The following is a 12,126-nucleotide window of genomic DNA, read 5'->3' on the forward strand; positions in this document are numbered from 1 at the left end:
TTCAGTCCTCATTACCCACCATGGCCAGAAGTGGGCATCGATCTTCCACAAATTTAAATCGCACCATGCTTAAAACTCTTGCTTAGGATACGCGCTCTTGTTCTTTGGATAGAGGCCACACTGCCCCGCTTCCCCGAGTCCTGCCTGAGCCGGCCCTGGCAGCCTCTCCGCTCCCTGGCCTCTCTCTCCCTCACCTCTGTGGATTTGGGAGGTGCTGTTCCCTGCCCAGAGAACACCCTTCTTCCCCTTGCTGCCTGGCTAAGTCCCACTCACTCTTCATCTCTCCAGTCAACTGCCTTTTCCTCATGGAAGACTTGTTGGACGATTACCCCCATTACGTCTGTTCCTAACACCTGTACCTCTGCTTTGGAGAACACACATTTCACACTGTGTGTGGCTGCTATTTGTTTATCCTGCAAGAATGCAGGCTCCGTGCGGGCCTGGGCTTCTCCCCAGCCAGCACCGACCGGAGTGCATACATGGTAGGTGCTCAGTGAGGGTAAAGGGTAACTGGACAAAGAGGCCTCTCACCTGTCCCTTCTCTCCATCCTCCTTACCTCAGCCTGACTCTCCCCACGTTTTGCTTGGACCACACAGTCTCCTAACTGATCATCTTCCCACACCAGCAGGTGAGGCTTCAAGCATAGAGGACTGACTGTGTCACTCCTCTGATTAAAACCCTATGGAGCCCCCACCCCACCGGCACCTCTGGGGGGTAAAACAGAGAGAAAACATTTGGCCCTCGCCACCTTTCCCCATCCCGTCTCACACCTGACCCTTCGGCAGCATCGCCCCGTCTGCAGCCCCAACACCAGAGAGATGGCAAGCCTCCGTGCCATGCCCAGGTGGTCCTTGCTGCATGCTAAGACCCAGATGTGTCCCTGAGGAGGCAGCAGATGTGCAGGCCCTTCCCGGACCATTGCCAGTTTGAGTCAGAGGGGATCAGATAAATTAGGAGTGTCAGAGTTATGAGCTGGGGGCTATCCCCCAGCCGTGCCCCAGCTCTCACAGCCCCTGGGCTGCTCGCTGTGACCTTTTAGCAGCGGTGTACCGTGGGCCCTCAGCTGGCCCCCAACAGCACATATCTATGACTCACCTACTAGTCTGAAACCCTGGGTCTGGCATGGGGGCCTAGCAAGCAGCACTTTGAACAAGCACCATGTGGCCATGATGTGCCCCCCCAAAGTGAGAAATGACCTCCCTGTGTGACGAGCCAGGACCCTGGAGCAAGTCAGCTTCTGGTCACATGCCTCCGTGTGCTCTGTCTGCTGGACTTCGTCTGTAAAAGCCTCCCTTAGGAGGTGACGAGAGTGGCCCCAGATCCCCAGCTCCTATCATGCCTACCCCCTCTCCCCCTCTGTCTGAACCCTTCCTCATGCACACACAGCTCCGCCATCAGCTGCCACCCCCTTCCTCATGGAAGGAAGGTGTCTTGCTTAGTAGTGACACGTGGGCAGAGGTCTTGCAACAACTTAAGGAAACTGGGTTGACTCAGCCCCCCTCTGATAATGCAAGAGATTGGATGTGGGGGAATTCAATACCCAAGACGGGAGGAAGAGAGCCATTCAAAACACAGCTGCAAGACAGGATACTCACAGGCAGCCCGGGAAACCCCCTCCCCGCAGGCACTACTGCTGTTCAACTGCTTTGGAAGAAGCAATCGAATAAAATGAGTATGACCCGCGGCGGGAGTTGACCTTCCCAGCCCTGGGGAAGGTTCCGGATGACCAGACAGGTTCCTGAGAAATCGGAATTTCTCTTGCTCTCTGTGAGGGCAGGTTTGGAGGTGAGAAAGCCATAAACCACTGCGGTGCCTTCAAAAAATGAAATGATGCACTCAAGTGATGCCGGCATTAGGTGGCCTGGGGTGGGAGTCTGGGCAATGGCTGAAACGCTATTTCCTAGGAACCGGGTGCTGCCAGCCTGGACGCGGAGGGCAATGTGGAGGGCAGGGCAGTTCCAGGGCGGGACGCTGACAGCCGCCTGGACGCCGGAAACTTTTCCTTGAAGCAAATGATAACTTAATGGGGCGAAAATCTTGGGTGGCTTTGAAATTCAAGCACCATCTCCCTCCCCACCCCTGCCCACGGAGCTGAGGGGATAGGCGCCAGCTGCCCTTATTGATGCTTAATTCAGTCGCCCATCCAGAACCCACAGAGGGAGGGGGGCTGCCCACAGGGGGCCACAGTGAACAGCAGAGGGGGTTTAGCCAGAATGATGGCAGTGAGCGGCCACGGGCTGTGACTCAGGCCTAGTTTCTCCCTCTCCGCCTCTTGCCTTGGATAAACTCCAGGCAGGTGACACCAGAGTGATTGCCTGGCTGCCATCTGAAGACACTGTGACACACAATAAGCCACACAAACCATAAGTCAACATTTATCTGCAGGGAACCACATTCTGCGTGTCTGGAAAAGGCGAACTCTCCAGATGAGAGGACCTTGAAGATCTCCTGCTCCCGCGCTTCCTGGCCTTCCTGCTGCCGACAACGTCTTTTGTTCTTTCCCCCACCAGGCCTCGTGTTTTCAAAGATTGTGTCGCCCAAACTGCTCTCGTTAAGTAATAATTAATTTGTTTCCCAATTGCTTAATGAATCAAAGACATAAATAACTGCCAACCTGAGCGTTTAAGCAGTGCGGGGTGGGGGCGGGGAGCAGGGGAGAGAGAGGGCAGGACGCCGACACTTACTGAACACTGGCTGTGCACCAGGCCCCGGCCAGCCTGACTCTTGCCTTTCATCTCGTCCTCACACAACCCGTCCACGTGAAGACACAGAGGGACACAGAAGCCAGTATCCTTGTTCCAGGTCACAGGGGCAGCCGGGGGCGAAGCCGGGTCTGGGTCCTGGGCCTCTTTCTACCACCCTGTCACCACCCCTCGGCGCCCCACCCAGGGGATGCACACCCACCCCAAGGCTGAGGAAAGGGTTTCTAGCTGGCCTGCAACACTGAAATGCCTGCCATGGTGGGTCAAGGGGTTTTGCACTGGCGGGGACAGAAGCCTGACTCGAACTGACAAAGGGAGAACAAAAGGGGGGGCAGTTGCTCCCCTAACGAGAGTCCAAGGTGGTCAGGCTTCACGCATGGCCAGACCCCGGGGATCAAAGCTGTGTGCTTCCCCCACCCCACCCCCTCCTGACTCTAATGGGTTCTGCTTTTCTTGGCCCCTGGCTCCCATTTTCTCCCGCCCAGAACTTCCCCATGAAACCCTCACTTACATATGCCGCTGCCTCCTTGAGTCACTGTGCACCTCTCATGTGCCCCGCGGGGTGGACTCTTGGCCCTCCTGCCCCCAGACCCGTCCCCCCCAACCTTCCTCCCGCTCCTGGGGCCCTGTTAGGACTGCTCCTTCCCCGCTTTCTCTGGCACCTGCATCCCATCCGTGGTAGGTCCTGCTGGCTCCGCCTCCACAACAGGCCCCAAATCCTCCTCTCCCATCCAGCTCCCCGACACCCCCACCCCACCCGGGTCCCCGGCTCCTGATCCGTCTGTGACTTCACTGGTCCCCACTTCCACCCCCACCCCGACACCCACTCTCAGCTCCAGTATGTCTCTCGGGTGTTTATCACCATGTGTAAACTACCTGAGTTATTTGGTAGCTCATTGAGTGTTTCCCCCCATTAAAACAAAACCTCCAGGAAATAAGGTGCCCGGCTGTCTGGTCAATCTCTGCACCCTGAGCTGAGGAGCTGGCTTCTGCCATGCACTCCTTAACTACCTACTGAATGCTGAGCAAATGGATCTATTGGGCAAGTGTGTGATTTCCCTGCAGTGCACCAAGGATCTTGTCTCCTTCTGGATCTGCATGAGGATCTCATCGACTCTCTGTTGCCCTTTGGTAGAATGTTCTGGAAAATAAGCCTTCAGGGTCCAGGTGGAAGGTGCCCACCTGCAAGGCAGCTGAAGGTGGGTGCTGGGGGCCTTATCTCTGAGTGCTGTGTAACAAACACATTTCACCCCCTTATTCTAAATGGAACTACATGTTTCTGAAGCCAGCTCCAAAGGAAAGGTATGCCAACTAAAGAATCAGACCTCATTAGAGGCACTGCTGCCAGCAACAAAGCATCTGGGCAGCAGCTTTTCATCAGCGCTGCCGTCATGACTCAGCCAAGCAGAGACTGGAGCACGGAGTGGGAAGCAGGCTGGCTCCCCACGCCACCCCTGCCCTTGTCGCAGCTCCAGCCATGTCTGCTTGCACTGGTCCCACCTGCAGGGACCCCTGGCCCCAGCTTCTATCTCTCCATGTCCAAATCCCTCCTCCAAGTAAAAACGCCACCTCCTCCACAAAGCCCTCAAGGGTTCATTTGAGGAGGGCTTTTTCCCTTACTGAGATTCTAGCATTTCACTCCCCCAAGAACAAAAAATCACTTTCTTCCCATAATTCTGGTTCCTTGTAAACAGGAACTAGTCTTTATTAGACTAGAAACTTCCTGAAGACATCTTAGATCTACTAAAATCCTACTATTGTGCCCAGAGTATGGAAAGGCCCATTTGGCAAATGTTGTTGGCTGGCTGCTGCTTCCTGAGATGTAAAAATGTTGAGTGATGACGTAGTTGGATGAGTGGGTGGATGGGTGGGTAGGAAGATGAGTGGCTGGCTGGCTGGATGGATGGGCAGATGGATGGATGGGTGAGTGGAAAGATGGATCACTGATCAGATGAATGGACAGATGCTTGGCTGAATAAATGGGTGGACGAGTGGATAAAATGTTGGTCACTGCCATTTTGTAAAATTATTCTTGATGGCAATAGTGGTACCAACAGGGTGGTAACTCCAGATGAAAGCAGTGTATCCCAAACTGACTTCCACAAAATCCCCAGCCCAGAAGATACACCTTAAAATAAGTATTCATATTTAAATAAGTTTGAGAAACACTACATACCATAACCCCCTACTGTGTGGTCATGATGTCCATTAGAACACAATAGCCCTGAGAATCCCCGCAGCCAGGGCATGTGCTAAGTCGGCCCACTTGGTTACGTGTTGGCTGAAAGCCTTCATGAGGAACTCCAGCACAGAGCACCCCTCAGCCTAGGTTTCCTAAACCGGTTAAGCTTCCATACAGGTAGGTGAGGTGGTGAAGAGCCCAGGCTCAGGGACTGGGGCAGGCAGCTGAGTGCCTGTGAATGGAGACTGGGGAGTCTCTTCCCTATACCAGTCTCCTTCCTCCTGCACCCAGGCTGTTGGAGGAGGGGAGGGGAGTGTTGTCTCCCTTTCTGAGCTTTCACGACCCAAACCTGAGTCATCCCACTTCATCTTTCGTTTGTTACACTGGCAAGCATTCAGATGGTTTTAGCTGTAGCTATGATACAATGCCGCAATGATAAAATACCGTCTATTCTCCTTGGAACAAGAGGTCGTGAGGAATCTGATCATTTTTTCCTGAAGAAATCATCTTACATTTCAAACTAAAGACTCTCCAACCTCTTCAGTGGCTACAGCATACAAAAATTTAAGACGTAAAGGCGTAGAGACTGCAGGTGAAGTTTCCCCTTCCTAGGCACCCCGAGAAGGCAGGGAGGCGTCTACACAGAGCCTGCCTACAGGGGAGGGGAGGGAGGGTCCTCACCGTGTCCACGGTGAGAAGCGAAGCTGGACTTCCAGCTCTTCCCACCTTTCCCTGCCCCGCTTCGATCCCTCCAGCCACACAGACTCTACGCCGATTTCTCAAGTGCCCCTTGGTCTAGGCAGCTGCCGCTCTGTCTATCTGGACTGCCTTCCTTCCATTTGGCGGAGTGGCCCCTGAGCATCCTTTGGTCCCCTCTGAAACATGGCCATTCCAGCCACCTTGTCTGCTTCCTCCTTCTTTCTGGAGTTTGTTCCGATTCAGAGTTACTAGATTTATTTGTCTGAGCACACACTGTCATGATGGTCAAGCCTGTAGGCATTGCACCTCACCTCTTACCTGGCCCTGGCCCAGTGTTTGGCACATGATAGGTGCTCGGGAAAGATTTGCTGAACTAGTAACTACCTAAAAGTGGCATTTCTGGGCATAATGGGGGGGCAATATTTTCGAGACAGTGCTACCTACCACCTCTCAACAACCCGTCTGCACACAGTACCACCTGTCCCATCCAGGCTGCTCACGGGGCCAGATGACGTTGGAATGAGAGCCTATCTTCCCGCTTTCCTTCCACCTGAACGACCGTGGAGCTGGTGGAATCTGAGTTTCTCTTTTGGAAAGTATTTCCTTTTATTGTGAAAAGGAAAATGCCTCTTGTTGAGCCCCGAGTTGAGAGGCTGGAGCAGAATTCTCAATACAGGGGTTCCTTCTGAGGTGCCCCTTCCCATGCACAAGGATTTGCAGTGAAGCCCCAAGTGAGAAAGTGCACATCAAGCTACTGCCTCTGGGTCTGTGGGAGCAGATATTTCAGTCCTGATGGTTCAGATGCTGAAGCCACTGCCCACGTCCACCGCACCCACCGCCCACTGAGTCATGGCGCACTTGGACAGCAGTGGTCTGTGATTAGCCGCCCCCAGTAGGGCCCGGCTGCAGTCCTTTCAGACTTTTCTCTTGTTACTTGAAAGCCTTGGGGTTCCCCCACCCCTTCCTTAATTAGATAATAACAGAGGGAGGCAGTTACACAGTTTCACCAGCAGAATCCATTTCTGCTTGTGGCTTCGCTTTCACTCCTTGCAGAACACATTTTTAGCTTCCAAAAGGGATGAGGGCATTCAGTGCATAAATCTTCAGAGAAATTGCTAGTTCCCTGACTCCTAGTTAAATCACACCCCAGGAAAAGCTCCCTGTGCCCACCCTAACAAGGCAGAGCTGAATGGGCAGCTGGGTACCATGGTCTCTCTCCAGCTCGCTCTCTTCTTCCTCCGCTAGTCCTACATCCTACACATCAGGTGCTCCACCAGACCTGTTGTTCCCTGGATACACGATTCCCAATCCCAGCGTTGAGCCTTTGCATATACAGCTTCCATTCCCAGAATGAACTGCCCCCTTTACTGAACTCAAGGACTGCTACGCATCCATCAAAATCCAGCTTCAATATCCCCCTCCAAGGAGCCTCTCACTGCCCCAGTAAATCTGGGCAACTTTCTCTGTGCTTCCATAGCCCAGCACACACAGCTTAAATTTTCCTCCAGACCAGCAGGCAGGCACAACTGTCTCTGCACAGTCCCTGCACACCTTAGAGCTCCCAGGGCACCTGGTAATAACAGGCACCACTAGTTCCTACTCGCTCGTGGCTGACCACTGCTCTTAGAGCTCCAAGCCCTTCCCTGGTTTAAATCCCAAATCTAGCACTGATTACGCATGTGACTTAGGCAAGTCACCTCACTTCTGAGCCCCCAAATTTCCTGCCAATAAGATGAGGCACAATGCCCTGTTCCACAGAGTTGTGGTGAGGGCTGAGGGAAACGAGGGGCATGGAGGTGGGATGGAGGAGCACCTCCACTTTCCAGGAACTGGCCAAGTGAAGGGCGGGCTGTGGCCCTGCCCTCTGTTTCCTCCTCTCCTTTCCTCTCTCTGCTCCTTCCTGCTTCCTGCACCAGACAAACAGGGTCTTTGAGAAAACATCCCCTAGGGCACTAAGAAAAACACACCAGCCCTGAGCCCCCGAAGCAGGGGTGCGGCAGGCGAGCTGTGCCTCTGGCGAAGCTCAGCTGGTGTCAGCGGTGGAGGCAGCCACCATCTCACCACTCTGTTAATACTCCATCGATCTCTCCAGCAAACCACCTACAGCAGCACAACTGTGGCCGCCAGATTCCAGGAGGATTCATCACGCCCGCCCCCCGTGCTCCCGCGACATTCTGTACCTACCTCCTCTCAGTACCGTTCATGGAAGGACGCACAGAGGGCCTCCCCTACCGGCCCCAGGGACTTCACTTTGTGCTGTAAGACATCACTCAGGCGTTACATCCTGGGGGAACCTGTTCTGATCCGTGTCCCCAATGAGCACCAGCTCGAGGCCCGCTGAGCCCCCACCCCGCCGCACACGCCCCCATCGTTAACCTGTCCCGGCCTTGACCGCTCTCCTGTCTGTGTCCACAGGGATCTGCGTGCCTGGGTGGCACATGTGTGGCTTTTGGACCAGCCTCCCGGCATCCCCAGGCCCCCTAAGAGGTATGCTTTGATTGAAGTTCAGGCAAACCCATATTATTGAACCCCAAAGCCCTTAGCTAAAAATTAAAGCCCCGGAACCCTTCATGTACCCTCTCTGAGCCTCAGTTTCCTCATCTGTTAAATGAGGCTCATGATTCTCCTGCCACTCAGGGTTGGTATGAGCTCTTATAAGTAAAGCTCGAGATGAGGCCTGACACCCCCAGAAAAGCTCAATAAACATGAGTGAGGCATGTGACTGTTGTCATGCAGACAAGTGCAAATTGAGGCATCTGGTGGGGAGGGGGGATACAGGGGCCCTGGCGGGGGAGAGAAAGGGATCATTTCATTTTGATGGATGAAATGCAGTCAGCTTCAACTGGAACCACAATTCTAAACAGGGGTGGGGCGGGACAAAAGGCCTAAGAAGCAGCTGCCTTTTGTGGGAAATTTTCCGCAGCTCAGCCTGCAATCACTCCAGCGAGGGGTCAGTAGCCCTGGAACCGTCCTATGGAGGCAGTGTTCAACCCCTTTGACGGATGAGGGACCTGAGGATCCGAAAGGGCCAGCCCTAAGAGGGAATGATGTACCGGTGCACCGAACAGCAGAGATGAGGCTTGAAGACACAATGCTGAGTCACCGAAGCCAGAAAGACTAAAGGACTGAATAGTGTAGGATTCCATTTCTATGAAATGTCCAGAACAGGTAAATCTGTAGGGACAGAAAGCAGAGTAGAGGTTTCTAAGGGCTGCAGAGGGTGAGGGGGCAGGAATAGCCTACGGGTACAAAGTAATCAACAGGTTCCCAAATGGACTGTGATGGTGGTTGCGCACATCTATGAACACATTAAAAACCACTGAATTCTATGCTTTAAATGGGTGAATTGTATGGTATGCCAACTGCATCTCAATAAGGCTTTTTAAAAAGAAAGAAAAGACAAGGCATTAGCTCAAGGCCACCCAGCCAGAAAGTCGTGCAGGCACAACTCAGCTCAGACCTGCTGCCTGAAAGCCCCCTGCCGTCCAAGCCCCCAGAGCTATTTCTGCAGCCCCTGTCTTCCCAACACCTGTTAGGGCTCAGCACTCCGAGGACCCCCATCCAAGAGCAGAGCCCCCCTCCCCCGTATCTCCCACGCCATCAGAGCTCTGTCTGTAGAAGGGAGAGCTGAAGATCCATTTCCTGATCACATGAACAGTCTGAGGATGGTACTTTCTGGAAGCCCCCCACCTCCATGAGCCCCAGCTTATCTGATCTGGTGCAGACGACTATAAATAAACAGTCACAGACTGCCCTGTCTGGATGAGCCATTTTCCGAGATCATATGAACTTGCTTTCAAGTAGCAGCTTTTCACAGATCGGTTGCTATGAGGCACTTTATTAAAAACCACCCATTTGCAGCTAAAATCCAGTTCTGACCAGACCCAATTTTCCTATCTGCTGCTTTTTTAGACATAATGATGAGGACATCGTTTCTGTTTCTATGGGGAAGAATGGATTCAAAGGGCTGTTTTTCTGTATGTTTCCTCTTGTTCACAGGCAGGTGGACTATGCATGTTAAGGCTATTTGCCATGGCCCTGGAGGCCTCCAGCAGAGAACAAATATTTATGCTTTGTTAGTGTACACAGACATCCTCCGCAATGTTGATTAGCACTTGGGGCTTATCTAACCAAGGTCAGAGGCTTGTGCCCCGCACCCCCCCACTGGGTCCATTCGCTTCTCTTGGAGGTAAAATTTCTGCTCCAACCCACGCACCAACCTCTCTCTGACTCACATATATTACTGACCATAGAGACTGAATGGAATACATTGGTGGGTGGAAAATGCCCTGTACTCAGGGGAAAACAAAGAACATGTCCTTTTCATAAGGGTCCTCAAAAGGGCCTGTGCATCATGCAGCCCTTTTAGAAGCCTGGAGGCAATACACATGGCTGTGGGAAGCAGGGATTCAAGCCCACCAGCATGGACTGGATTGCTCAGCCCAGGCACGTGTGATGGTGGCGAAGGCTTTCTGACCCTCCATTTCTTCACTTTCAGTGAGCGACAAGCAGAACCTGCTTCAGACGTTCAATGAGGTCAAAACAAGCTAAGATGTGCCAGGCCCTTGATGAGGGGCTTGGCAGAGATTTGATGCTCAATCTGTGGGAGCCGTGATCACAGTAGGGATTATTAATATGTTTCCAGAGGTGCTCTATGTATATTGAGGGTCTTTTCATCTCCTTTGTGTTTCTGCAAATCATTTGGTTCAATGGTTTGCAATGAAATAGGTGAGGACTGATTTGAATTGGAAGCTATTTCTTAGCCTTCCGTTGGATCAAAGTCCCCTCTGCTCTTTCTCCCCATCTCCTGGGTTTGAATACACATGCATCCACGTAATAAATATTTGCAGAGACCTACTGTGTGCCAAGCCCTTGTGGGAAAATTCAAATGAGCAGGAGCAGACCATGCCACGGGGCACATGCATCTCCTTGAGGATCAGAATCAAATGTGGGTGATGCAGTGATGAGGTGTATACCAAGTGGGCAGGAAGGTGGGGCTGTCTCTGCACCTGGGGGAGGGAGGAAGGGATGGGTCTGCAGAAGTGATCCCTGGAGGAAGGTTTTAAAATACAGAGATGTCAGTAGGGACAAGGGTGGGGAAAGATGCACCGCAAGAGACACTTCCAGCGGTAAGCCCAGTGAGTGGGTCTGAAGCTCAGAAGGGACATGAGCCCCTGCGATTAACAGTCTGGGGCCACCATGGTCTGCAAATGTGGGAGTGGGAGAGCTGGGAAGGGCCAGGCCTGGGGAAGGGGTGCTAAGAGAATCACCACTCTGAGCGGTGCAGGGAAGGGAGCTTCACGGTAGGAAAGTAAAGGGTCTCTTCAGAAGGACAAGGGGATTCTCTCCGTAGGTTTTCTGCCATCCACTGATTCATTACTCCCTCACTTGGAGTTCTGGAAGGTTCCTTGTGCTAGTAGCTCTGCTTCCCTTTCAGCAGCCTGCATGGTTCTTGCCCCCATTGCACCAAGCCCGCAGCACCTGGCTCAGTGGGGTGACTTCCTCCAAGCGGGGCTTCATTCAGAGAGTGGCCTCTGGACCTCAGCATTTGAGGGAGGTAGCTCACTACTTAAAAAAATTAAAACACCCAGTCATCAGGCTGAAATAAAACCCTTGCCTCCGCCAACAAGTTCAAAGTAGAGATTAAAGGCTGATCTTCAGACTTAAAGGCACCTGGCTGATGACTTTGGGTGGGAGCCTGTTTCTGCAGAATTAATAGCAATAGCAATTCTAGAAACAGGTTATAATAACAGCGCTCACCAGAGACACACTATGCACTAAGGTCTCTGGATGATAAAGTGGATGAAATAGCTTATTTCCATCCCCAAATTCACTAACAGAGAGCAGTTAGCCAGGGCAGATCATGGGTAATGACACTCGGTTGTCTGTGAATTAATTTCTGGACAGTACTGCCAGCAGCTAATGCATTTTTCAGTGAAGAGGATCACCAAGAAATCTTGATGCTGGTGCGGACCGGTTAATCATTATATTTACATCGTTTCAGTGGGGTGAGGGGCCGGCTGAAATGTCCTCCGAGGTTAATGGACATTTTGGAAAATGTGAGAACGCAGGCTTAGCTGGGCAAAGATAAGTAAGCCATCTATTTCAAGCCCTGCACTGAGACACTCCGCCTGTCCTCAGGATTGCTGAATTGCTGCCCGGTCATTTCAGCATTAAAATGCATCTACTTTTTGATTAGCAGAGTTCAGCTTCTTTAGTGAAACTTCTCACACAGTTCTATTCCCTGGCTACCTCCACATTTATTCTCAAATCTCTTCTCTGAGGAGAGGTTGATGTCAGGGCAGAATTGTCTTGGCAGCTTAGTGCTAACGTGATTTATAGATAGCAGTGCAAAATAGTATCCAAATTTGGCTTAACATTTTGATGTATTGGCCATACCTGATGATAAGGTATGCATTACTATAAAAATAAACTCATTGTGGTTCCTGAATGCCTTTTTTTTTTTTCCTTTTTGGCTGCACAGCATTCCCGGGAAATGATTAATAAGATGTTTCATGTAAGTGCCGAGCAATCTAGAAACT

This window comes from Manis javanica, chromosome 5 (genome assembly GCF_040802235.1).
Source record: "Manis javanica isolate MJ-LG chromosome 5, MJ_LKY, whole genome shotgun sequence".
Classification (NCBI taxonomy): Eukaryota; Metazoa; Chordata; class Mammalia; order Pholidota; family Manidae; genus Manis; species Manis javanica.